Source organism: Rousettus aegyptiacus, unplaced genomic scaffold (assembly GCF_014176215.1).
Source record: "Rousettus aegyptiacus isolate mRouAeg1 unplaced genomic scaffold, mRouAeg1.p scaffold_m13_p_16, whole genome shotgun sequence".
NCBI lineage: Eukaryota > Metazoa > Chordata > Mammalia > Chiroptera > Pteropodidae > Rousettus > Rousettus aegyptiacus.
In genome coordinates, this window is record NW_023416291.1 from 19,711,158 (window position 1) to 19,738,776 (window position 27,619).

The 27,619-nt window shown below is 40.8% G+C and overlaps 1 long non-coding RNA gene across 1 annotated transcript in view; it reads left to right on the top strand.

Moving 5' to 3' along the window:
- LOC107510764 overlaps positions 1-27,619 on the top strand; it is a 241,652-nt gene that overhangs the window by 12,380 nt on the left and 201,653 nt on the right. The window contains exon 2 of the long non-coding RNA XR_001596921.2: positions 27,513-27,578. This is a non-coding gene — a long non-coding RNA (uncharacterized LOC107510764). The remainder of the gene's footprint in view (positions 1-27,512; positions 27,579-27,619) is intronic.

Genomic DNA, 27,619 nt, shown 5'->3' on the forward strand with positions numbered 1-27,619 from the left:
CCTGTGTGGCGATTCATGTGCCCAATTAATACTGTTAAGTAAATGAACCATAATTGCCCCTGGTGCTCAAAATCCTCTATGGCAAATTCTCGTAACATTATGTACAGTTCCTTCAAAGCGCTTATTACAGTTACAATTTTTCATTTTTTAAAAGTGTAATTATTAAATTAATGTCTTTCCCATTCACTAGACAGACCACGGTAAGCTCCACGAAGGCAGACACTATAGCTATTTTTGGTCGTCACTGATTCTTGCATTGTCTGGCACTTTGTAGGTATTCAGAATATATTTGTAGGATGAATAAATGACCTTAGGAAAAAAAATGGCCTTGAGGGCTTCAATCTAGGCTTATTAACAATAACAACAATAACACTTATATGTGGAATATAAACCTAAAAGCAACAAATGGGCAGGACAAACAAACAGAGACTCGTGGACATGGACTATAGACTAGTGGTTACCAGAGGACTGTAGACTAGTGGTTACTAGTGGAGTCGGGGAGGAAGGGGGAGGTAGACAGGGTAAAGGGAGTCAAATATAGGGTTTAAGGGGAAGGTGAAGTGGGTAAAGTGGATCAAATATATGGTGGCTGAAGGAAACTGAACTTTAGGTGGTAAACACACAATGGAATATACAGATGTCAAATTATAATGTACACTTGAAAATCATATGATTGTATTAGCCAATGTTACTTCAATAAAATTAAAAATTTTTAAAAAAATAATAATTGTCCACCCCGTGAAGAATCTATTCTCATTTCTAATGTATCTTCTAAAGGATATTAGTACAGATTTGACATCCCTTTTCACCTTTTCTATGTACATTATATTTTCAGGATTCAACTCATCAGCATTCTTGGGTAAAAAGTCTGGGGTGATTAGTCAGTGACAGTTAGCTGTGGCCTGGGAATTCCAATGTCCTGCAAAAGAGTTTCGGCTGCTTTCCTATAGCACTCAAGTTCATAAACACTGTGTCTCTACTTAATTTCAGGAATATATTAATAATTTACCCACAATAGTCTCTTGGACATGTAAATTCATTCTTCCCACTACTTTCAGGATAGCAAAGGTAAAGATATTTATCCCCATGTTCCCAGTGGGAAGAAAATATGGGATTAATGGGTCCATATTAGTCTTTGCCCCATGAAATAATTCAATAACCACAAAGCTTAAGAACCACTGGCCTAAGCTTCCTTTATTTCACAGAGGTTTTCAATCATTTATAGCATAAATTAGTAGAGAGAAGGCATTTTATTCTTGAAAACACCAAAATTCTCCTCCCATTTGGTATATTCATCCCCTGGACCTACCCATGTTGACTCTCTCTGGCTGGCCCCTGGGATTCAAATTAAAGGCAGCGTTTGTACTAGAAGGCTGGTAGGGGGCTATGAACAGTTATTATAAATCCTGCTGAGCCTTTCTCGTATAAGTATAAAAATGCTTGTTCTCTGAATCAATGCACACAAAAAAATACAGAATAATTATAGTTACTCATTCACTTAATATACCATTAAAACATATACTGATCTCCCTCAAATCTGTCTATATGAACAAGAAACAACACAGGGCCCAAATTTTGTAGTACAATGATCATGGAGTGTGAGACCTTAGGATGTTTCATTTCTCAGCTTCCTCAGTTTTCTCACCTATAAAGTAGAAAGAATTTATTTTTACCAGGGTTTTCGTGATTATTAAATGAGAATAATACCTATAAAAACACCCTTTAAACTGACAGGTAAAGAGAGAACCATCCAAATGGGAAACTACATTTGCAAGCAACACTTCCAATAAGGGCCTAATATCCAAAATATACAAAGAACTCATACGACTCAGTAATGATTTCTTTTGCTGAGCAGAAACTTTTTAGTTTGATGTAGTGAGTGGACAATTATTACAACCTAGTAAAGCACTTTGTGTACCAGGCCCATTCAATGAAGACATAGAACAGTTATTTTTTGATAAAAGAGAACTCCATTTCTATCATACGAATGTCTGACTAGAGATAAGTTTCCCAGCAAAAAAGTAGCCTTTATTTCAAGTAATATGTGCTGGAGTGTATGGAAAATTATGTATGATGCTATCAAAGGATAGTCTATGTCCTATAATTCCACAGCTGACAGGAAAAGGGTGGTATCAAAGAGCATGTGAGCAGACATGTGAAATTCCAGGGGGACATTCTCGATGGGACTGATAGAGACAACTTCTTAATGATGTTTGACCCACCTCTGCAAAAAATGGAAAGCCTGAAGATAAATGTGAGTGAAGGGAAGGTGTTATAATAATGATAGGAATGCATGAGATCGATCTTTGAGTTAATGAACATTGATCGATTTCCTGGTGATGTCTTCATCAGGGGATGACCTCGTTGCTGAAAATTATGGTATCGGGAAAGTATATAGCTACCTATGAGAGCATGTGAAGATTTGCTGTGTGTGAGTGTGTGTGTATGTTACATGGAGATATTGTCACTCTATTTTGCAAGGCAATTGTTTTTTATTCTTGAGTCAAGGATATAATGAAAACCCAAGAGAATTTCTGTTTGGCCAGAGAGCCTTTTATTTTTGTCCTTTCTGACCCTTATAGTCATCGTTATGACCACCCGCAGGCGAATCCAGGCAAGCCAGAGACAATGTTCATAGACTGGAAACCCAGAATGAATTTGTGTACATTTCAATTTAAACGATCTTCTTTATGGTAATTAATGGTGTGATGTTGGAAGGCATCATTTCATTCACAAAGCATTTGCAAGATCTATTATGTGTGAGATTAATTACATGTAAATATTTGGTAGACGTAAAGCAAATTTATTCCCTGCAAAATGGACCCACTGGTGGGAACGAGACCAATGAGAAGAGACTGTGTTTCACTTTTCTAAGCATCACCAACAGAGCTGCTTATTTTCTGAGTCTGGAAGAGACCCAGTGGGATTTAGTTTTATGAGGTTTAATGTAAAGGTGTTGTATTTCATGGGATGAAATCATAACACAGTGGGTTGCAAGAATTTTGAGAGATTATTTTTTTTCGGAGTGTTGGCGAGCACCGTCCTCTAGAGACTTTTGTGTCTAAAAGAGAAATATAGATCTTCTTTCGTAGAACTGAAATGATAACTAATCTTTAATCCTTTCTAGGTGGCCAGAGTTTGACTGGCGAGGCTGATTGGGAATGCACGTAGCAGGTCTGACCTCTCCGGTTGGCCTTTTCTGAACCCATGACTTCCAGTACATTCTAAAACTCCAGGACACATGGGTAATGCATTTTTGCCTCCCTTCTAACCCATGATTAACGATCTATTTATTTATAGAGCATACTTCACCTTTAAGCTTCACCCACACAGTTTGATTCACCATGAATTTTGACAATCCAAATGAACATTTGGCCAAGACAAGAGAATGCTATCAAGCTGTATCTCAGATTTCTTTCCTCTTCCACTCTTATTATGTTTTAAACTGAGAAAAGTTCTCTGTCTCAGTTTAGAGAAAGCTGAGCCATTCCCTTGACTCAGGTTTGACCTTTTTTTCTTTGTTCTGGAACACATATAACTGTCCTTAGGCTAACCATCTCTCCACTTCTGTGACCATTTCATCTCTAATTTCCCTGCAATGCAACATCTTGAACCAGGTTTCTCATAAATGCCAGGAGAGAAACAAGACACTGTGGGGGGAAGTCTGGTGCCTCTTCTGATTTCCTGATTTCGACGTGTGTGGAAGGGAGTTTTCGTTCTCCATAGCTGAGAGCCTTCTTGAAACGTGGTTCAGCAAGGATGTTTTGGGAGTGCAATTAATTCAGCATGGGAGTCTAGCAAAACTGATGCATGCTCTATTGTATGTAGCTGCTTTCCCAGGGAGATTTTTTTCTTCCTTCATTTCAGAAGTAATAGATGCAATCTTAAGACTTTAAAAACGTTCTGCTGCAGCCGACATATCATCCGTAATGATAAAAAGATGTGCACATCAGCGCAGATGTGTTTGTATCAAATCGTGTGCATGATGTAGCTCATGTGGATCCTCTGCTGAATTCTCATGGTAACACTGATGAAATTAGTGTTGCGGAGGAAGGGAGGGAGGGGTTATGAGTTATTACCATCAAGGAACAAATGTTACATTCCTTATCTTTCTCAGATGCTTTCCTGCAAATGCGTGTCAGATCAGGCTGTCATCCGGAGGGCGTCCAGCTTTAGGATGCTGAGAAGAGTCAGGCTGAGGGAGGTTAAAGAGCTGGGGTATAGTGAACAAGAGGAACAAGCTCATTTGCAGCTGTAGACGATCACCTATCACCTTATTTCCCAGACTTGCCTGTTCACCTGGGGAGTGTGGGAACCATGGAGATTCCCGCAGACTTATCAGGTCAGGGCCTAGGAACTGGAATTTCTCAGCAGCGGACCCACCGATTGCTTTGGTCAGGCTAGTCTTGGATTCACTCACTTCGTCTAAGCAGGATGGGCATTAAAAGGGGGTGGGCTTTGCGAGTGGGTGCTTTGGGGTTTGGGGGGTGTGGGTGATAAATAACATTGTCAGAGGGACTACTCTGCCTCCGTGTTTGCTGACAAGTTTTTGGAATAACATTGCCCTCGTGTTTGTCAGGGCCTTCAGTGCTTTCAACCCCATCCAGTATATTTCTCTCAAAGATGGTTCGGGAAAGACCTTTGTCTTTCCTAAGAAATTGGTTTTAGTTTATGAGATGAGAGTTTTTATTCTGCTTTATTCTGTGAGATGAGAATTTTGCCACTTAACTGAAGTCACTCTGCCTCACTGGCTGGGAAACGTGATGCTGGTTTTATGTCCAGTCCCTGTTGCCGTATCTACCATTATGGTTGGCCTTTCTGATTTCCTCTTTCTACCATTGTGCTGCCTTCTTTTTAATTCCTATTTTTGTGACTTTTATGACGTTTGTTTTATATAAGTGACTTCCAATCTCCTCCCCGCCCCCCAGGAAATTGGCAGAGAATGAATACATTAAATTGTGTACATTAAAATAAATACATTAAACTCTCAATGAATAACTTAATGGAGGGAAAATCTGACCAATTTAGGTCACTTTCATTTGGACTCTGAGTGCCGCTGTAGCCACAGCACACGACTATGCATTTTGTTCTGTTCCTGCCGGTGACCGCTGTACGTGAGGGAGAGACCTCAAGAGGCCTAGGCTGAGCATGGCTGTTTGGGAAAGCACCTCTTCTGAAGCTAATTGGGATAATTTGCTTATGCGAATAATAGTTCTGTAAAGGTCGGGTGGTTTTTTCTTTTATTCATAATCCGCAGATTTGATTAGAGAGGTAGTAGACAGTACTTTTTCAAATTACAATAAAAATACATTGGAGGGATGGATGAAAAATGAGAAAGGGAATATCGTCAATGATATTATGATAAGTATGCATGGTGACGGATGATTACTACACTTAGTGTGGCAATCACATTGTCAGGTATATAAATGTCGAATCACTATATTATACACCTGAAACTAATATAATGTTGTACATTAATTACACTTAAATAAAAATATACATCAAGGTAATACAGGAAAACACAAAACACAAAGTTGATAGGAGTTATAATGCAAAGCAACTCCCCTATCCCTCCAAACGACAGTCCCTTTCAGTTTTTAGTACTGTAGGTGGTCATCGTGATAATTTCATTGTCTTTGAATTGATCTTCTTTTGCTCTGTGAAATTTCATGATGCTATGTCCACATAGGTCCACATGCATTTTCTGTGTGGCATACTCCACAGGCCCTTAAATTCAGAAGACTCACTTTCTTCAGGTTGGGGAATATTTGATTCTTATTTCCCTAATAATTTCCTACTTCCTGTTTTCTAAGTTTTAGAAAATCCTATTGGATCTTACCTCCTAGTACCTTATATTTTTTTCTCCCTGCTATTTAGAGGGTAAGATTTTTCTTCCTTGAAAGTAAACACTGGCTGACCTGCTGTGTAAGCACGTTAAATGTTTCCATTGACAGTATCCATCCAATTTCTTGTTTTTAGCTCCATTTCTCTGAAATGATCTCTACTCTCCTTGACATCATCTTTAGGTTTCTCAAGGGAAGATCCTTTACCCGCTCCACTGCAGCCGTATTTGTGTTTGGGGCTGTAGCTGTCTCTGATCTGTGTCTACCATCAAATTGCCTCCTAAACCCTCTTTCTTTCTAAATGTGTTTATGGGTTTATTTTGATGTGGATTGTTTTAATTTCACCAGGTCCTGGTGTATTAGTCAGAGTGTGTTGGACTGTCCTCCAAGAACAAACCAACCCTGAGATCTCAGAGGGTTAATCCAACAAATGTGTGTTTCTGCCTCATTCAGATTCTAGTTTGATGTTCCTGTTTGAGCATCTCTTCTGGTCATTTCTGAAGCCGTGAGTCCTTCACTTCCTCTCATGTATGCAGGGGAGTGCCCGACCAACAGACAGACAGACAGAGACAGAGAGAGACAGAAACTGACAGAGACAGACAGAGACAGAGAGGAAGAGAGGTTTTACAGAAAGACCTTAAAGAGTGATATACTGCATCTGCCAATATTAATTGACTAGTCTTATCAAGAGAAGCTGGGAAATTAAGATTAGCTGGTGCCTAGGAAAGTGAGGAGAACAGGAAATGAATGATCCAGAACAGCTTTTATATTCATCAACAGGGAAGATAGGTGTGTGAGCGTGCATGCGTGCACACGTCTTTGCTTTTTCATCTCGAACTAGAATTACTTCCTATCCTTGAACTGATTTTTTAATTTTTCCCCAGTAGGAATCAGAAGGCTATCATTACGAAGCAGCCAAGGATCAATCTGCTATGCAGACTTCTCTGGACCTTTTTGGATTTCTAGATTTATTAGGCTGCAAATAATTATAGATTATAAATGATTTCTTTTAAGGTATATTTTTAAAAAACTATAAATGTAATACATATTTATCATGGAAAAGTTGAAAATATCAAATACAAAGAAATAGTCATCATTAGCTTCATCTCTAGGAAAAAAATGCTAACATTTTGGTGTATTTCCTTTCATCTTTTCTATGCATAATATGGGTATATATAAACTTTTTATTCACTATTCTATTAAGTGGTATATCATATTTTACTAAAGCAATCCCTTATTATTGGATATTCAGATCATTCCAACATTTTACTTTTGTAAGAGTTGCTGCTATAAACTTTAAAAATCTTATTTTTTTCTGCATTTAGAATATTTCCTTAGAAACGGAATTACTGATTAGAGCGTCAACTTTTTAAAGCTTTTAAAGGCTTTTCAATGTACTTTTCTACAAAGCTGGGTATTATCTTTTTTTCCCCTTTAATTTCATAGGTGAAAAATGTGGATTTTGTTGAAGCTTTATGTGGGAGGGAGAAGATTTCCCTCTTTTGCTAACCAATTACATTTCTTTTCTAAATATTGTTTATTCCTGTATTTTTATATTTTCTTATTGGAAATAACCGATTTTTAAAATGAGCTCTTCATATATTAAACCCAGTATTGTTTGGCCAACTGGTTTTATCATATGCTAGAGGCTTGCATAAGAATACACCGACTTGGTCTTAGTTACTAAGAATTGATAAGTACTTTATCTTCTCTCTTTTGCCTTTTTTTTTTTTAGTAATGGAGGAAAGAAAACTCACTTTAGGGTACTTACAGTTTTTCTTTTCTCTTTCAAGAGGTTATGGACAAGAGATTTCCTAGAAAATGTGTTTAATGATTTTACTTAAAGTTGGAGTGAGTGGAGAGTAGTTTATTGGGAGAAGGTCTTAGGGTCGAGAGATGATGCGTGTTGAGGGGCAAGTCGAGTAGCTCTCAGTGAATAAAAGATGAATCTTGTTAGATATTCAGAAGTAAAATGGCAATAGGGGTGCTGTGTTGGGGCCAAATCTGGAGGTTGGGAAGATATTATAAAGGAATGACGATGAGAGTTTGTTGCAGAGAGGGTCTGGCAGATGTCTGCCCTGTCAGACCTTCAGCTAAAGCCAAACAGGGTACTTAATGATTGTTAAAATCTTTAAGGAAAAATGTGACCTTGTCGGTCTTTTACATTTCAGTCTTAATTGTGGATATGACTTGTCCTGATTTGTTCCCGAGAATGCACTTTGATAGGAGGAGGGAACAAACTTAATGTCCCTGAGCTCTGGCCACCAGGAGAAAAAAAAAAGAAAGAGAGAGATGGAAGATTCAAAGACAGATTTGCCTACTTAGGGCATGTTGCACTCAGGACCGTGGATTGGGGGCAGCGGGTATGAGGAGACTACAAATGACAGGTTATATGTGGAGGTTGTTACCTGAGACAGTGTTGGTGCTGACACCAAGGCTGGAGAGAACTGGTGGTTTCTGGGGTGGAGGGACGCAGGTGTGTATGTGAAAACATGGCCAGTGGAACAGGCTGCCTGAGTCGCTTCTTTGGCCAACAGTATTTCAGCAACATCTGTGGATATACTGCATCCTGGAGGCGAAAGCTACAGGGATATCTCAACAGCGGGATTGTCAGGGACGCCTCAGCTCCTAATTCTTTATGTGTCAAAACTTGCCAACTCTGCAAAAAGATCCCTAACAAAAGGCATCATTGATTTACTGTGTCTAGGTTTAGAGTAGAAATTCATATAATATATTGGTCAATGATACAGAGAGAGCCAAAAAATATGAGATCAGGGATTAAATGTTAAGCCAGCTGTATCTTGTGTAACTGTTTCTGGATGATGCGAAATAGCACACTGTTTTTGGTTTGGAAGAATATTAACTTATGTGGAAGTTTTTACTTGAGGGGTAAACCCTGGTGTTGAGCATTCCATTAAAATTTGATATTTCAGTTTAATAAGTAGACTATTCAAGGTGAATCTTTAATATGGAAGAACAAAGACTAATTTTCTTCAACTAATTTTCCGATTTCCAATTTCTTTAGGTCCCTTAGAGCAGTCAGAACTATTACTGCCTAGAACCAGCTTAGCAAATAAAAGCGAGTCACAAGATCCCAAATAAACTAAATAATTAATATTCAAATGAAATAATTAATTTCTGCCATATTGGACTTCTTGCTCATTCTTTTGAAGCTCTGGTCAATCTTTACAATTTTTTTTCTGCACTAAATTATAGTCATACTCTGAAAAGTATTTCATCATGAAGCAAATATAATACTGGTTCATTTATATTAAAAACTGTTAGGAACCATTGCTTTTCAGCAACTGTTACTTCTATCAATATTTTAAATTTAATAGCCTAAACACAGACATAAAGAGATGATGTTCCATTGTTCCACGCTCAGCTGCTGCCCTACAGCTGAGCACAAAGTGAGAAGTACCTCCTAACTTTTCAAAGAGGGAGTTAGACATTCCTGCTGGACTTATTAGGAGGCTCCAGCCCTTTGAAAGATGGGTTGAAGAGACCCATTAAAGTAAATAGTGAGCGTTTAAAGGGAAAAGGTTATATCGGTCCAGGAGGCAGTGGCTGTGTGTGTGTGTGTGTGCGCGCGCGCGCACGCGTGCGCATATGTGTACATATTTCAGGGGAGGAGGTGGGTGGTAGCACTTTAAGAGAGCTGCTCCTAGAGGTCGGGCATATCTTTAGTGTGAGGAGAACCTGTCATCTCCCTTCCTACCTGGATGTTTGCTGGGCCACAGGAATTCCCGGGCCCTCAGTGGACCGAGCGGACCCCCGGGAGAGCTTTCCTGGAAGCCCGGCTAAGGGTGGGGCTGTGGCAGCCGCAGGTCCTGTGCTCTCACTGGAAGCAGTGGCAAGAATCCGAATTTCCCGGGAACAACCAGACGTGGAGGTGCGAACCGAGGCTTGAGTCATTTTTAATGGGACCTTCCCACAAGGATTGAGCTTCAGGCTTGAGACTCAGAAGCCCCTTAAGAAAGAGTTTAAATCTCATTCACAACCAGTGTTCAGATCTATCCTCACATGTCTGACGAACTCTACAAACTGACTAACCAGCTCTGTAACGATTCTCCCACCCCTACCCATGAATACCTGATTTGGGGAAGATTGGAAACAGGGTCTTGGAAGAAAATCACCAGGAGTGAACAAGGAGTTTAAAGGGTGAGTTGAACCGAGCCTGAGACCCGATGTCGGCAGGGCACAGGGGACCAAGGACCACTGTAGCCCACCTTCCTACCCCTACGTGTTCTAGGAGAGAGGGCTGAGTGTGAGGAGGAAGTGAAATCATCATGCCACAAGAGCCTCTGACCCCACAGCTGTGAGTGTCCATCCCTCATCTAAACAAGGACGACAGTCAGCTCAAGAGAGCTAGTAGTGGCATTCGTAAGGTAGAGAGCATGAGGAAGGTCTAATGGTTGCAGTGCAGTGAGGGCGAAGCCTGGGGGCAGTTGTGGTCGAGAGCGGGCCAGCGCAGGGTGTGGTGGCCTCAGGAAGCAAACGGCAGTCGCACTGGAGCCCAGGAAGCCCAGGACTGTGTGATGGAGGAAGCAGTTGGAGCCCAGGGCCAGGCTGGTCGGAGACAATGGCTCAACTCTGAATGTACTTCAGTCTTGACCCCGTCTGCCCCTTTGGAGCCTCTCGGGAACCTGGGAGCAGGGAGCTGGGAGGAAATGCCGGTGGAGCGGGTGAGGGCCACTCACTCAGAGACAGACAGGATTAAAGGGCTGTGCTAGGGCCTGCAAACTGGATGGGGCCTTGCGCATCCCTGGGTCACACAACAAATTCGAGTCTGCCCCACTCCTAAAGATGATATTTCTTTGGAATGCCACTAAGATACTCATTAAGTGGCCCTTTAGAATATTGATAAGAATACACAGGTTTGGTGACTCTTTGCATTCATCAGGCTTTTAAAAAGTTTTGCCCAGACTATTATCTAAGACTAAAATCTTGAAAAATTCATGAAGTAGTTAATATGGAACAAGTCTCTGGTTGAGCAGAAGAAGTCTGCCCTAAATGCTTTGAGGGTTGCCTCTTTTCTGGAAGAAAGGGCTCCATGAGTGAAATTCATTGTGGAAGACGGCAAATGGTCCAACAGCCGGTTTTACGGGGAAGAAAAGGCACCGAGCAGAGCCGAGAGCTCTCTCTTTCCAGCAGATAGATTTCCTAGGTGGCTCCGGGGTCAGTGTGCAGTCTTCGATATATGCACTCATATATTGTTACCCAAAGAGAAACATGAAGTGATTTCTTTGTCTAGGGGAATTTCGGCGGCCGAACACTTCATGACCCTCTAACCTTCCAATCCCTTTCCTCTATGTATCCTCTTTCCTCTTGCCTTGTTTTGTAGAGGGATTTTCTTTTGTCTTCCGATTCTGCTTCATTTGGCCAGCTCTCTGTGGGTCTTTGGCACCTGGGAAGGTCTGAATGTGGCCTTTGTGTTTGGTGAACTGCACTGTGCCCAGCCAGGCAGAGATGATCACTCAGCTTTTCTATGGCTTCATAACTGCAAATTGCTCAGCCATTTGTCATTCGGTTTTCACAAGCCCTTTGTGCTGGAGGCCGTGCCCCATTATCATCTCTCTTCATTTTCCAGTCGAGAAGGCGGGCGATATGTGACTTGTTCAAGGATGTGGGTTGAGTTGAGAATCTGCCTGCTGAGGCCACAAGAGACTTGCAAGGGAAGATAATAGCAGTGAAGCTGAACCGGGAGGAGTAGGGTGCACTGGGGCAGGCTGAGCTTTGCAGCCTTTTAAAGAAATCCAGACACCCTAAATGAAAGGTGGGAAAGACTTACCGGTTTAAGACCTCAAGGGGCAATTACGCCACAGAGAGGAGCTTGGAAATTCAGATTATTTCTGGGTGGTAGCATTTCTAGAGAGATTATTTTGAGGCTGGTGCTGTCTTGATTATAATCAAGGGGTCATTGATTTTTTTTCAGGTGGCTCATCTAGTCAATCACGAGTCTATAAGAGAGTGTTTGTTGGGTCAGGATCATGTAGCTCGAACTTCAGCCTGCCTCCATCTATTACAGAAGTTTCTTCCTCTCCTTTCTGCCGCCTCCGTTCCTCCACCTTTTGAAGGTGCCCCTGTCTTCAGCTTCACTAAGAAAACCTCGGTCATCAGGCTTTTAGGCACCTCATTCTTCTCCTTAACACCTCTGCCGAGCTGTCCTTTCATGAACCGTCTCCTTTCCTCCTGTTTCCCAGAAAAAGGCGATCCGGCCTTCTTTTCCGAGGCAGTCTCTCCTTCCTCCTCTCGGCTGCATTTTGACCTACCTTTTCAGCGACCTGCCTCACCCTCCCCAGCACTGCGGTCTCTCTGGCATCTCAAGTCTCCCGCTGAAGGGCCCCTACACATGTGCGCATGTGCGCACACACAAATGCCACTTTACCGGTTTCAGTTGACCCGAGAGCTCCTGCCAGCTGTCGGAGTGTTTCCCTCTTTCCTCTGCTTGCAAACTCTTTGAATCAGTGGGTTCTACTTACCATCTCCACTTTCTTGCCTTCCGCCTGCAGCTCCCTGTCCACTTGCTCTTACTCCCATGCTACAGGCGCTGCATGCACTCTAGTATTTTTTTTGGGGGTGGTGGTGGTGGTGGTGGTGGTGGTGACCAATGGACTGTGATTGGCCACACTCAGGTTTTTGTCTGGCTTCATGTGTAAATTTTATTTTATTTTTTTCCTGTAACATTTCACATTAGAGATTATCCCACGCTCTCGGAATCTCCTTTTCTCTGCGTCTCAGGACACAGCCTGTCCTTGTCCCTTTCCCCATTTGCCGGCTCTCTATCTCCTTCACAAGCCCCTTCAAGCTTATCCAGAGGTGTTCTTCTACCTTCCTTATGTCTCTCAGAGAACCCACTTGTCACCGTCTCTAATGACTCACAATTATGACAATACGACACCCAAATCTCTACTTTTGCTTTGAAATTCTCTGCTGTGCGCCATTCCCTAATTTCGGACTTGTCACTGGCTGTTTCCAAATGGATGACATGATGGCAGCTGAGGCAAAATGCATGTAAAATGGAATTCATCAGCGCTCTCCAAAACTTGCTTTTTTTCTCCTGACTTCCTCTTTCCGTTAATTATGTCGCTGAGCACTAATCTTAAGGGCCATCTTTGATCTTTTTCTCTTCGTGTCTACTACTATCCAATTAAGTCCCGTCACTTCCTCCATTGCGGAGCGCCGGGAATCTGTCCTTTGCCCTCCCGCTGCTGTGGCCCGGGTCAGCACCGGTGACCTTCGCCCCCGTCATCTCCATCACTCCCTAAGTGCCCAGCTGGCCTCCCTCTTTCCCCCACAATCCATGCACACTTTCTCTAGAAAAAGTTTCCTACATTTCCAGTTGCCGTTATAGTTACTTTGTTCACATCACCTCCTTGCTCAGAAGTGATCAGTGATTTCTCACTGCTTCGGGAATCAGCTCCAAGCTTCGGACCGCTCCGCCTCTGGGCTCTGCCCCACACGACTATCCTCTTCTTCCTCCAGAGTTCCCACAAGACTGCTCCATTCCGATTCAGAATCCTGAAACGTTCCTTGTTCCTTTCCACATTCTTGCCTTGGTTTATAGCATTTTTTCCTCCTCCGACACCCTTCTTCTGCCCTCCATCTCCTGCATTTTTCATGTATATGCTACCTCTACTTCAAGGGGTCAATTCAGGAAGGAGGGAAGGCAGGAGGGAAGGGGATTCCTACAATGTACCGACAGCTGCTGACCTGACACACTCCGTCCTCCACATGCCTTCGTGCTCCCTTCGCGGTGCTCCTACAGCTGTGCTTCTCACCGCCGAGCACATAGAATCATCTTGGGAGCTTTTAAAAGCACCAACGCCCAGGCCGCATCCCAGACCAATTAAATCAAAATCTCTGTGGCTGTGACTCGGTATTTTTAAAACCTCACCAAGTGATTCCAATATGCAGCCAAGGATTTATGTTTACCAATGTGACATTTTTGTAGATGATTTTAGTAGCACTGCATTTTTCTTCTTCATTAAACTGTTGGTCCTTGGGGGATTCCTTGTTTTTTGCAGCCTTCATGAAGTCTAGCACTGTTTCTCATACTCAGTGGGCTTTCAAAGAAAAAAGTTTTAAATGAATTTCAGAGTGGAAAATGAATAAGAAGAGTCAGTTTTTAGAGAGGAATGCAAATAATTTCCACCGCTGTCCTAATTATTATATGTAAAATAATTCCATTTCAAGTATTTCACATAATCCATTTATCTCCAAGCAGTTAATATGCCAATTAAGTATTTATTAATATTTGTCTAGTGAGACTATACCTTGCCTATCTTATAACAGCAATTAATAAAATGCTACGTGCACTTTAAATCGATGAATATCTACCTGTTTTACCTCATGGATTGTTATCAAGATTAAGCAAGTAAAGCTTCTGAGGAAAAAAAAATCATTCCAAAACATAGTTAAAATATTTTTAATGAAGCTATATTTTTGAAAGGACCGAAGCATAAAGAACTCAAGTCTGATGCCTTCTCCCTTTCATGAACACCACCGACTATATTAAGTCAAATGGAAAACTGCATTATTTTGGGTGTACATGATTCTTTCCATATACTAGATATCTGGTAATGATGTATAAATGTTGCAGAACTTATTTTAATCTGTGGGGATCGGAGTGAATTTAAATACATTTGTACTTGGATTGTTTCTATACTTAGAGTGAAGTAGTTTCTTACAGAAGAAAAATAGAAGAGGGCTGGGTTAATTTTTTTTTTTTTTCCTTAATTTGTGAAAGCACAAGATGTCTTTTGGAGCATGATTTCATAGTGTGGAGTCTGGAGCCAGACTGGTTTGTGTTCCAGTTCTGGCTCAGTTTACCAGCTGGGTTGACCTTGGACAAAGTGCTTGGCCTCTCTGAGCTTTGGTGTCCTCTCGTGCGTGATAGGGAGTGACACTTATGTCTCAATGTCATAGAGAGGACATTAAATCAAAGGAAGCCTTATATATAGAATGTATATCAGGTAGCCGACACTTAGTAGGCCCTCACAAAGGTTTCTGTTTTCTTAAAGCACCAGGAACATCAGGGATTTCTTTTTTCCTCCCACGCCCTTAGGAGCCTTCCTCTTGCTGTGTTTCGGGGCACACATTTGTTGGTAGATTTGCCAACAGAAATAGAGAGTTTCGTTTGAGATCTGAGTTTTTCATTTTTCTTTGAATCATGCAATAATTGCCGTTTTTCCTCCTGTAAATTCATTGAATTCCTTGGTAGTGTCTTTGGCATTCTCACTGTACGTGATTTAAGTTGAGCAGGAGAAAAGCGATGGTATAACATAGTGAGCCTCACACGAGGAGTGTGGACAGTATACTGACTTTGCTTCCAAGCAATTCATTTTTCCACTTGAAAAAATTTCTAAACCGAGTCCCATTTGCAGAAGTTCTGGAAACTCATACTGAGGAGTCTGAATGCTTTCGTAAGAAACAAGTCTTTGGTGGGCTTCTGGTTAATTGATTGATTGCCTTGTTGTACATAGATTGTGTAGATTTCTTGAATTGGTCACAGTAGTTGCTTATAAATCAAAAACAAGAGTTCACTCTCACTCCAGTTACAAGCCCTACACCACCAGATGAATCTGATCAAAGGCCATTTTTGAAATCTTGGAAAAAGACTGACATTTTGTTTAAAAAAAAAATTTCAGATAGATTTTTCCTGTCCCCACCCCCCGCTATGTTCTTTTCCTTATCCATAATGTAATTTGTATAGCGAGATTTTCAGTCTCCCTTATTTTTCTTAACCTATATACTTTCTATGCAACCTGAAAATGATTTTTTTAAGCACGACACTGAGCCCTTTGCTGTCCTAGATGGAATGACTTCGCAAGTCCACCTGAAACAGAGCCGAAGTGCACCCAAAGTTGATGTCAAGGCTTACTTACACTGAAGTTAAGTTATGGATGGGAGAACAAAGTCTAATTTTTATGTCTCCTCCCTAAAAGCCAATTAAAATCTAGGAAGAGGGAAAATTATCTGAGCCAGTTTCAGCGGCCCCAATACATTTCATCTTCTAAGACGGGTTTAGTTCATTACATAAGGGATGAACTAGGATATAATCATATGAACATTTTTTTAGTACCTCACCCAGATAGCCTGGATCTTTCAAGAAATTATTAATTTTTTTTTTAAGAAAGAGATAAAATATATTTCCTATATAGTCTAATTGTAATTCTCTGAACTTCTACTCACTGCTCAGCACTTCTGGGAAACTCATTAGGGCTTTGTTATTGCTTCTCTCCTAGCTTCCTCCATCACTGAGCTGTGCTTCCCCAGTGGGCCACCACGTCTTTGGGTTCCTGGTCCTTGGAATGTGCTTCTCGGTTCCAGAGCTCAGGAGCCAATTTCTTATTTTGAATACTTCAGCTTGTCTAAATTTATCAAGGGGGAAAAGGAATGTATTGCTTTGGCCTGAAAAATTCCTTGCTCAGTCCCTACTCCATTAAAAAGAAAAACATAATAATAATATTTGGAAGAAATTGGCCAATTCCAATTCTTTGGCCTGAAGGGACCCGATGATTTCAGAACCTTTTTGTGATTGTTTCTGTTCACGTAGTGACTAGAACAATTCAGGCTTACCGATGCACCTTGATTACCTTGATGGCGTTACAGGAAGTAGGACTAGTGATCGTGCTGAAATGAATTTTCCTCTTCCTTACCGATTTAGATAAAAGAGTGGAGAGGACGAGCTCTCAGACCAGGTTTTGCAACCACTAATCTAAATGTGGTGATCATCTGAGCACTTGCGAAATCTCAGAGTTTTCTCTTCAGTCCAGATGAGTTCGACCACCCTTCTTCTACATATTTTACGGTTGAATTCTATTACACAGTCATGGAATTTTCAAATTAGGAGGAACCTTAGAGATATTTAGATAAATACTGTCCTCCACATTCTACGAATGAGAAAATGGAGTCTGGATGGGATCTCAGAGAAGGATGAATTTGAAGTATTTTTTAGTTAAATTATTTCCCAAGGAAAGAGTCTTTATCTCAGTATTTTAAATATTAGATCATCCTCTCTTCCCTATGTCGTTGACACTCTCACTTCCCTTTGAACAGAACAGGTGAACCAAAATTCAGGAAAATGGGAGACAAAGGCGTTTTTATTTAATTCAAAATTTTACACACAGATTTATCCCAAATAGAAGCACAGAGGAAATAGTGTTGATAGTGTTCACACTGCCCTTGATTAATGCCGTATGTGTTATATTACTGATTTGTTTCCTGAAGAGCAATCACTGGGTAGGAATATGCCCAACCTCCGTTGCTGAGAATAGTACAACCCCCGTTTTCTTTGTTCTTTTTCTCCATATCACAAAGCTTATAAAAGAATGCCACTTCAATAATGCTTTTGTAACATAAATCCACTCATCGTAAGTGTACAATTCAATGTTTGTTAGTATATTCACAGAGCTGTGTGATCATCACTGTAATTGATGTGAGAACATTTCGTTGTCCCAAAAAGGAACCTACGTCCTTTAGCCATCGCCATCTCTTAATCCTTTCGTCTTTAACCACTAGTCCACTTTCTATCTTTACAGATGTGGTTATTCTGGACATCTTATAGTATGTGATCTTTCATGACTAGCTTTTTTCCCCTTAGCCTAATGTTTTTGCCATCCATTCATGTTGTAGCATGGATCAGTACTTCATTCTTTTTTGCGATAATATTTTGTTGTATGGCTATACCACATTTGTTTAGCCATTCATCAGTTAGTGAACATTTAAGTTATTTCCACCTTTTGGCTATTATATGTAATGCTGCTATGAACATTTGTGTACGAGGGTTTGTGTGTACGTGTGTGTGTGTGTGTGTGTGTGTGTGTGTGTGTGTGTATCTTTTGGGTATGTGCTTAGGAAAGGAATTGTTGTGTCAAGTAATAACTCTGTGTTTAACTTTTTGATAAATTACTATGTGGTTTTCCAAAGTGGCTGCACCATTTTACATTCCCAGCAGTGTATGAGGGTTTCAATTGCTTCACATCCTCACCAACATTTGTTATTATCTGGTGTTTTTTTTGATTTAACGACACCCTAGAAGACGTGGAGTGGTATCTAATTGTGGTTTCCATTTGCATTTTCTCGATTACTAATGACAATGAGCTCCTTTTCATGTGCGTATTGTCCATTTGCATTTCTTTTGATGAAATCTATTCAGATAATATTTTTAGAAAGAAAAAAAACGCAAACTTTGGTAAGTTAGAGAGAAAAAGATTTGAAACAAAGATTGTTAGTAGGAGGTTAACATTTGACTAGAGAAATTGAAGGAAAAAGTTTCATTCTAAGTGGTTATTATGACTAGTAAATTAAAAAAGGCACATGTGTGTATAATCATGTGTGCACATCTAAAACTATATGTATATATAGTTATAGACTTCTTATATTCCAAAAAAATGATCTGAGGCAATAAAAGAAAAATATAAATTCATTCGTTTGTTTAGTTGGCACCTGCTGTATTCAAGGGATAATGCTCAGTTCAAAAGATACATTAAATGAATAAAACAGATTAGGTAACTTTTAGGCAGGAACTGAAAACATAGCATATGTGTCACCTTATACTCTCTCTACAGTCACTTACATGTGCACTATGGAATCCTGAAGTAGACAGAGTCACCTTGGCTCATACAGTTGTAATGGGTTCATTGGGAAGTCTTGTCGATTTTTTTTTTCAAAATATGATTTCATTTCTACTATTATAATTCTAGATGAAGCAATTTTTTATGCTTGTATTATTACTTCAGTTGGCTTCAGAATTCTGCACTTCGTTTTATTCCAAAGATATGACAAGATGAATCTTATAAAACAAAACAATAAAATCCTCAGATTTTATTATTTTATCCTTTTGCTTAAAACTTCCAATGACTCCCTTTTTCTTATTTTATTAAATCTACATGCTCTGCCAAGTTTAAAGTTCCCTATCATGTTGCTTCTCCTTGCCTACATTAATCCATTCACTAATTCATTCAGTATATATCTCTGGGTGCCTACTGTGCACCAAGTACCGTGCCAGGGCTGAGAAGAATACCTTGAAGGAGGTCCCTGCCCTCACAGAGCATGCAACACAGCAGAAGCCTGGAAAGTAAGCCCTGGAGGAGGCACGATGTTCAAGGGCAGCTTAGAGCGTGGCAGGAGGTGCTTAGAGGATGGGCATACACTCTCACTTTAGAATTGATGAAAGTTTTCTTGGAGGAAGTGGCAGAATGTGGATCCCAGGAGCAGGCAGTGAAGGAGAGGAATACCATTGTTCCAGGTGGAAGAAATTGTGCAGTAGAGGACAGAGGTGCGAAAGTTCCCACTAATCCATTAAAGGGAGTGAACAGTTAAAGACACAGTTGAAGGAGTGAATGGAATGGGATTCAGGCTGAAATGGAGAAATCAGTCTTAGAGAGGAGGAGGGAAGGGTGAAAGGAAGGAATACTAATTTCATAGGGTTGGTATTGGGAAACAGGCAGTGGCTCTCTTTTTTGATGGCTCTTATTTTTCCTGTAAAGCAGGAGGTAAGGAACTCAGCTTCAGGTGGGAGGTCAGGCTTACAAGTGGGAGGTCTGATGTGAATGAAGATTTGAAATAGCCCCGTTATGAGACAAACAGCACTCTAGGGCAGCGTAGGGGCAATGGAAATGGAAAACAGTGAAACTACGCGGTGGTGGTGGGGAGTGCAGGCTCTGTAATAAGACACACCTGGATTCAAGTCACCATGAGTCCTCGCTCTGACGTTGGGCAGGTATGTAATGTCTCTGATGCTTAGTGTCTTCATGCAGTCGAGATAATATTAGTACACTGAGTTATTCATGGTTTTTGGGGGAGGATTAAATGAGATAACACATGTAAACCACTTAGCATGATATCTAGTAGGTAGTAAGAGCTTAATCAATGTTTTCTATTTACAATAGTAAAGTACCAGTTTGGTCCATAGTAGTGCTAAGCAGCACAGATGTGGCATGGAGAAGGGGGAAAGTTGGATGTACGCAGAGACGACTTTTCTTGGGAGACTTGATGGAAGGCTAATTGGCGAATGAGTTGGTGATATTGGCAAGAGTGGTCAGATGATGGACTCAGAGCTGGATCTATGAAGTGACAGTCAGATGAGGCTGATAGGTAGGTGTGCGAGGAGTAAACTCAGTGAGAGAACTAAGGCAGGAGATTAAAATAAGAGAGTAGGAAGTTCGAATTTAATATGTCAGAGGTGTTGTGATTATAAACAAAGACTCTACATTAGTATGGCTGCCTACTCAAAATGCTCAGACCTGATGATTTGTCTGGTGTGTACTTAGGAAAGGAGCAGGCAGGTCAATGGACCGAGAGATTGGATGGCTGGATTTTTGGAGACTCCTACAGCATGGGAGTATTTGCAGGTTGAGAGAAAGACCATGAGCCACGTGCTAAAGTGCTTAGTGAATGAGGGAAGTGACTGGGATGCAGGGCAGATAAAGATGACGATGTTGAAGAGGAGTGGGGTTTTCCCAGAAAATTGGAGGAGGAATAATTTAGAAGGAGTACTGGAGAATAAGAAAGGTGACTTGTTCTTCTCCCAGCCTTGACCTTGAAGGCTGTGGAAGAATGTCATCTCCTACTTGAGAGAGAGAGGCCCAGGAAGCCATGTCCTCAAGGACTAAGCAGACTTCTCTTGAGGCAGGGAGGCTGAGGGATGGAGGGCAGTCATAGTCCCCAGACAATAGTTTTGAGGGTATCATGCAGCAACGTGGGGTAGTGGGGAGAACAAAAGAGTGGGTGTACTTCCAAAGGGATTCCACTTACTTCTCTGTGATTTTCTGTGACATTAGTGACAATCCCATGAGGTCAAAGCTGTGGTGCAGTATTGTTTATTATCATATTCATGATTGACAGTAGCAAAAAGTTTTCAAAGAAGTACTTGGACTTGAATACTAGATTATAAAGTCACGCTTTGAATTTAATTTCTTTATTCGTAAAAAAATTGTTGTTATATCTTTTCAATTTACTAACGATCGATGGAGTTTTAGCTAAAATCTGCTAAAGGGAGGAAATTGCTCTCAGCGATTATTGTGATTTGATCTCTAAATGTTCATGATGATTTTACGTTACAGCAAGTAACGTAAGGATTTTCAATAAAAAAGAATTTCAGAAGTTTTAGCAGTAATCATATATATTTTTTTATCAAATGAGAAATCAAAAAGCAAATTGATTTACTTTCTCACTTTTAATTTTTGAAAAAAATTCTTCTTTATGTGCCCTATTCTCATGAAAGAAATCATTCTTGTTTAATTTTTCTGTGTACAAATATGATACTTGATCATTGTAGAAATTAAAAAAAATCTTATAGGAAAAAGGTAAAAAAGGAAAGCCAGTATCCCTCCATATCTTACTCCCCAGGGGGAGGGACCATTATTGACATTTTAATGAATGGCCTGTGAAAACCCTTGGTCCAGAACTCAAAAGAAAGTATGGAGAAAGGTTATGATACGTGGGTTAAGGATGACCTGAGTTTGAGTAGTAGTATTTCGTATTTTGTCTTTTTATCCCAGAAGTACAGCGAAAGCCCTTGTTTCTCACTGGCAGCATGTTCACAAGGAGACCCCTGGCTATTTGCTGCCAGTACCATCGTGGGAAGGCAGCTGTTTAGTGCTAGATAAACTTAGAGTCAGGAAAGTCTTTTTTATATGCTTTGTGCTTATTAGAACACATTTACTTGGGGTCAGATTTATGGTTAAAAAAAAAAAAGCCTGATTAATGCTAGCATCTCAGGATTCAGGGTCTCTTAACTTGGAGACAGTACTTAAGGAATCGATCTAGGTCATTTCAGATTGACATGTCTGAGGGTAGTAAACATTAGGAGAATTGTACATATTGGTTTTCTTTCACTCAAGAATTTTGACTTGAATTTTTTTTCAAAGATTTTTAACAAAACAAGCTCAGTGCCCGTCACTGTTGTCAGGGCCAGGTATGGGATACCCTGCCCAATTGGAGAGAGCCCCTTGGTTATGAAGAGAAAGCTCTGAGAAATACAGTCCCCAGCAGGATTTGTTAGATTAGGCTTCTTTGTGAGTGTGATTCTTCCATACAATTCTTGCTGGACATGTGCTAACTGACCTATCGGCTGCTCTGTCCTCATGATTCTTTAGATCGGGTCATCCCTGGTCCTCTGTAAGACCTCTCCCTTCCCTGGCTGGATTCCTCTACATGTCCCAACCCTTTCCAGCCATTAGCGATCCAGAAGGATATTGTTTTGAGGCAGATTTTCTGACTTACTCTCTAACTTTCTGCACTGAACTCTTAAATCTACCTTGTTCATTTGATGGGCAGCCATGAGATTAAATTGCTTGGCTTGTCTCAACAGCGATGTTGTCTTCATTGGCTAGAGGATCTCAGGGAGCAGATGCTAAATGTTCACAAGACTGGGCACACCTCCCCGACAGACATACATGTCCCGAGTGCTAACGATACCTGCTGCTGCCTCTAAGGTTAACCCACAGCAGTGGGTCTTCTATCTGCTATTTTCTGAATGCTCTTCGATGCATTCTTTTAAAAATGTTTTTTATCTTAAAGTGTAACTTGCATATAGTAAGTATACACATCTCCAGGCACAGTTTTCAGGAAGACTCAATTAAAGAAGGAAGTTGAGTTTTTAGAAGTGAATTTTCTTAAAATCTCCATGGATCTGTGTTTTCCATGGTAAGCTTCCAGAGCTCCTGTGGGAGGGATCTCAGGAGGAAGGGCACACCCCGCTCCTGACTTTATATAACACCTGTGGAATGCTTTTTCTTTAAAACAAAACAAAAAAACATGCTCATTGTACAAAATGCAGAGAAATTCTGTACAGTTCTTTGTGTCCAAGTCCAAGTGGGTTCTTTCTGAAACGTTTGATGGAGGCCTCTGCTCCTCATTTAAATCAGTGGATACTTGACTTAAAGTCAGGCCACTAGTCTGTGGGATCAGGGTGGCAAACGAGGGCTCTGCTTCGGCTGAATTATGCACTGTAAGCTGTTCAGGAGAGGTTACCAAGTACCGCTGCGAGCTGAGAGACAGAGAGCCCAAGGAGGCAGAGAGGTCTCGAGAGGACTGTGACTGTCACTGTGATGGCTGTCACCATGAGCAGCACCACACCCAGAGGTAACGTGTGAGTGGGCGTCATAAACAGCGCTCACATCTGGCGTTCCAGACAGCCACAAACAAATCAACCTAAATGTAAAGTGGCACTGCTAACAGTACGTCTGTAATTACATCTTGTTTTATTAGTTGCAAAGGATAATTGCATCCAGAAAATTCCCAATGCAAATGTACGCTACAGAGATAATATATATGTTGCTCCGAGAAAACGATGTGGTAGAGAGGTCCCCATAATGTTAAGTACCTTTCTAGCACTCATCACCGATAAGTGCCGGGAGGGCCGTGGGAAAACAGGGCAATGGGTGCTGCCAGAAGTCAGGATGTTTGAATCCTCCTCGGACTCACAAATCTGTTAATCCCTCAACTCTCTGCCCCTAAGTGTCTTGAGGGAGGGGGATGGCTTTGGAAAACATCTCAGGCAGCTGGTTTTGGTCAAGCTGAAGCTTAGGCCAGCCCTGGGGCATGCACCCTTGGCAAAGTGATCCCGATAACATGCTCTTGCCTTTTCAAGACAGCCCGCTGAGCTCAGCAGGGGCATTGAATGCCATGCCCTTTTCCATCTCAGCAATATGAACACAGATCTCTTAATGATTAATAGAATTGATTTAAGCACTGACATTTAGGAGCTAAGAGATGTTGCAGATCGAGCTCTGTATCTTTGAATATTATAATTTTCTTGTTTAGGGATTGGACCGAATTATCTTTATTGCTAAGATATCAAACAGAAAAAAGAAGGCATAGTGCTTTACATATAGATGATCATAAAATGTTATTGTTAATGATGCAATTATCCAGAAACTTAAAATATTTGTCTCTAGTAGAAAAGTCAACGGCTTTCAAATATTTTTTAAATGTAAAATGATAGTCTGAGCTCTCTTAGTTTCTGTTTTTATTTATTTTTTTGTCCTATGGGCCATCACTTTAAAAAGCTGTTGTTAATTTAAGAAACTATTAACTATTCTCAGAGCCAATGAGGCATAATTTGAGATGTTAAAAGTTATGTTTTTGAATGTATCTGATGACAATTGCCTGTAAGTTGCATGATGTGCATATCAGTTGATCGGTGAGATAGTTTTAGTTTCCACTGTAGTCCTTTTGGAGGGTGGCTATGAGATGAAGCAAGGTACTTGAACCGGGCAAAACGCATGAATGGAATTAGTATTTTTTTTCCTTTTCATCTTGTTCTGTGTTGATCCTAATAATTTCTGCTCCTGTCCCTTATTATGTTCAGTCAATGGCAGTGAAAGAAAGAGGGTGGAAGTAACAGATAAGAAAGAGCGTGGAAGAGGGCATGCACGAGGTCCCTCTGCACCAGGGGAGCTGGAACACGGGCACTTCACGCCTGCAGGCGTCTGCTCTTTGCGCATTGGAAAGGAGCTGTGCCAGGGGCCTAGAGATTCTCATGGGCCTAAGTGAAGTACATTCAACCAATTCAGATGTTTCCAGATACACAAGGAGGGTGTGTAGGGGTGCCTTTCTGAGCATTGTAGGAGCTTAGTGGGAAAAAGTTCGGATATTTTGAGATGGGCAGCTAGTTCCAGCATCAACACCCTTTAGCTATTGTGTTGGGTTGAAATTCTACCATGGTGACCTGGAAGCCAGGAACTACGTGAGGGAAGGGGGTGACGGCGGTACAGGAGCTTTTCAAGAACTATTCTTTGGGCCCAGACTTGACAGACATGTTCATGTGTGGAAAGTCTTGCAAAAAGTTTGTATCTGATTATATCTTCTATGTATATGTATGGGTGTATATATATATATATATAATATAATACATATTTATAATATATAAAATGAATATACATATCTGTATAATATGAATTATTTATATAAAATGAATATGAGCTCACCATGGCAAAAGAGACAAACATCACATTATTTTAAAATAATCAGAAACTATCACTAGAAAAACAAAAGCTGCAAACTCCATTATACATTTTGCCAAGCAAACTAAATTTAAAGGGTCAGAAAAAAAACCTACAGAGAATGAAATTTTTAGGCAGTGAAATGCATAGATTATTTATACTTTTATTATTAAACAAATAGAAATAATTGAATATATACATTTTCATTTAATAGACTATTGCTGCTTTATATAATAAGCCCATAAAAATGAAATCAAAACGAAGAGTCCATGTGATTGGGGAATTTGATCTGCATCATCCACTATGACTTTGAGAGAATACTAGATTTCTTTGGACTAATGCCTGCAACGTATTTAAAGAACTAATGCTAATTTTAAATAAAGACAGTCATAGCGTACAATTTTCTCCTTTCGCTGGGGGGAAATTCAATAGAAAAGAAAAGGACAGGCTAAAAAAATCACTGCAGTGTGTGCATGACCACATGGGAGCGCAGCACTTGTCCAGCGTGAGATGCCCACGCGGACCTTTCTCTTTTCCCACTGCTGCAGCCCGATATCCTCCCCACCCCACTCCTTCTTGCCAACACAGATAGACCGTCAATGCCTGGGACTTCCAGCCTCCTTTCCCATTCTCCGTTTCACCTCCCTGCCGGTCCAGAGTGAGCTGGTGGTAGCAGATAGAAGGCTGAGAAGTGGGGACAATCGCTTCCAAGCCTTGTTCCTAGTCTTGATGAAGAATTGTTTGTATGTGATGGTGTCAACCAATGGCTTCCTAAAGGACTTTGGGGGCACATTTATTTCATTCTTACCTTATTTTTCCTTTAGGTTATTTCTATTGCTCTGAATTTCTGGAGTCCAGTGTTAGAGGGCATTTCCTCTCCCTTTCAAGGGCAGTCTTTTTGAGTACTCCCGTTATGGTGCGTCTGGAGCTATAAAACATTTTGGGGAGTGCTTTCTTAAAGTATCCCCAGTAGATACTGAAGGATATCACTAATCTAAACTCTTCTAAATGCCCATCAAGACAAGGATAAAAGCATAGACCTTTTTCTCCACCTAATTTAATTTGCTTTACATAGATAAATTAGCCTCCTAAATGTTTTCGGACAAATGCTTCTTGTGGAAGAATTTCAGACCGTCCTCCTCCTAACAAACTTAAAAGGTGCTTTAGTTTTTGGTTCATTCACTCAGTCATCTTTTTATTTCTTTATTAATAGGTATTTATCAAATGCTTATTGTGCGCCAGTCACTGTACTCGGCACTGTGCATACAAGGATGAATGAGGCATAGTCTGTGACTTTCAGATTTACAAGCAAGAGTTGTGATATGATGTTTAGAATGGAATGATAGAGACAAGCAGAGCCTGGCATGAGACCGCTGGCTCAGAAGGGCATTCAACCCAGCTGAGTCTTGGGAAGGCTCGGAAGCCTGAACTGACACTTGCAGGATGAGGAAGGCAGGAGTATGGGGAAAAGATAGGGACTGAAACGAGTCCACTGGATTTGGTAATTAGGGGCCAGATCTGTTTCAGTGGAATGCAGGGGCGGGGTGGGGGGGGGTGGTTCAGGTGGATTGGAACAGACTGGGGAATGACCAGCAAGGCAGGAGGTGGAGGTGAAAGAGAAAAGGTGGGAACAGGCTGGACAGTGGCTTTGAGATAGTCTTGGGGTCAAGGAGAAAAATCTGTGCAATGTTCCAATAGTAAAAGAAAGGGTAAAGGGCCAGGAGGGATGGGCGAAGGGTATTTCGATGGCACAAGGGAAGCGACAAGGGCCAAGGGTCCAGGTGAACGAGCAGGTCCTGCATAAATGGTAGAAAGAAGTCACTCTGGAAAAGCAGTTGGGAAAGGCCTGGTCTAGAGAGTGAAATCTACTTTTTTTTTTTGTTGTCCCTTTAGGACAGAGGACACCTGGAAACTCAGTCTGGAAACGCTTTGGGTGGGTGTAAGGTAGAAATCACCAACTATAGTGTGAGCGGAGTGGGGAAGGTTGGGTCCCTGGCAACCTGGAGAGTCTTCATCTTTCTCCAAGAGCGGCTACAGGGCCCCAGCGCGTTTGTCATGGAAAAATGGAGGTCCAGTGTCGCTGGATCAAGAGACGCTGGAAGTCTGGATTTTTTTTTGTGTGTGAAATCTCACAATTTTAAAATGTTGTCAAATGTTAAACAAAACGATATGGTTCAAACAAAATATGCCTGCCAGCCCTATCTGGCCCCTGGGTACCAGTTTGCAATCTCTGATATGGAAAACCTCTTTTATGAGTTTATTCTGCCATTTTCATGTGTCAAATCTATCCTCTCTGCATAACTATGGAGAAAAATGTTAATATGGAAAATAACATGGATAGTTGGAGAAAAGAAGTACAATAATGCGCTTAATCCTCCTGAATCTAGTTATATGCTGTGACCTCTCCAGGACTTTAATTTTAATAAGTTGATTCCTTTCTCTCTGTGCCTATTAACTGAATTTTCTTTGTTCATTTTAAAGTTCTCTGAAAAGCTGGATTGCTCCAGGAACCAGAAAAGACTTAATTACTTAGCTTATTATGAAAAATAAAAATGGAATATGGTAATTTTTTTATATTAGGCCCTTAGACTGTAGGGAAAGGCTGAAGAAAATTATAGATACAAACAGGGAAAATATCTGTGTGTGCCAAGAGAAAAGGGACTTTTATAGTTTATGCTCTGCTTGGCTTTGACTATTAATCACTTGTTTGTGGCAGGATAAGGACTGATGATGACTCATGAAAACCGGAGAAGATACGTGTAAACCTCGCATCAGGGAGGAGGTGAGTAAAGATGCTTCGATTCTAAAATTTGATGACTTAAG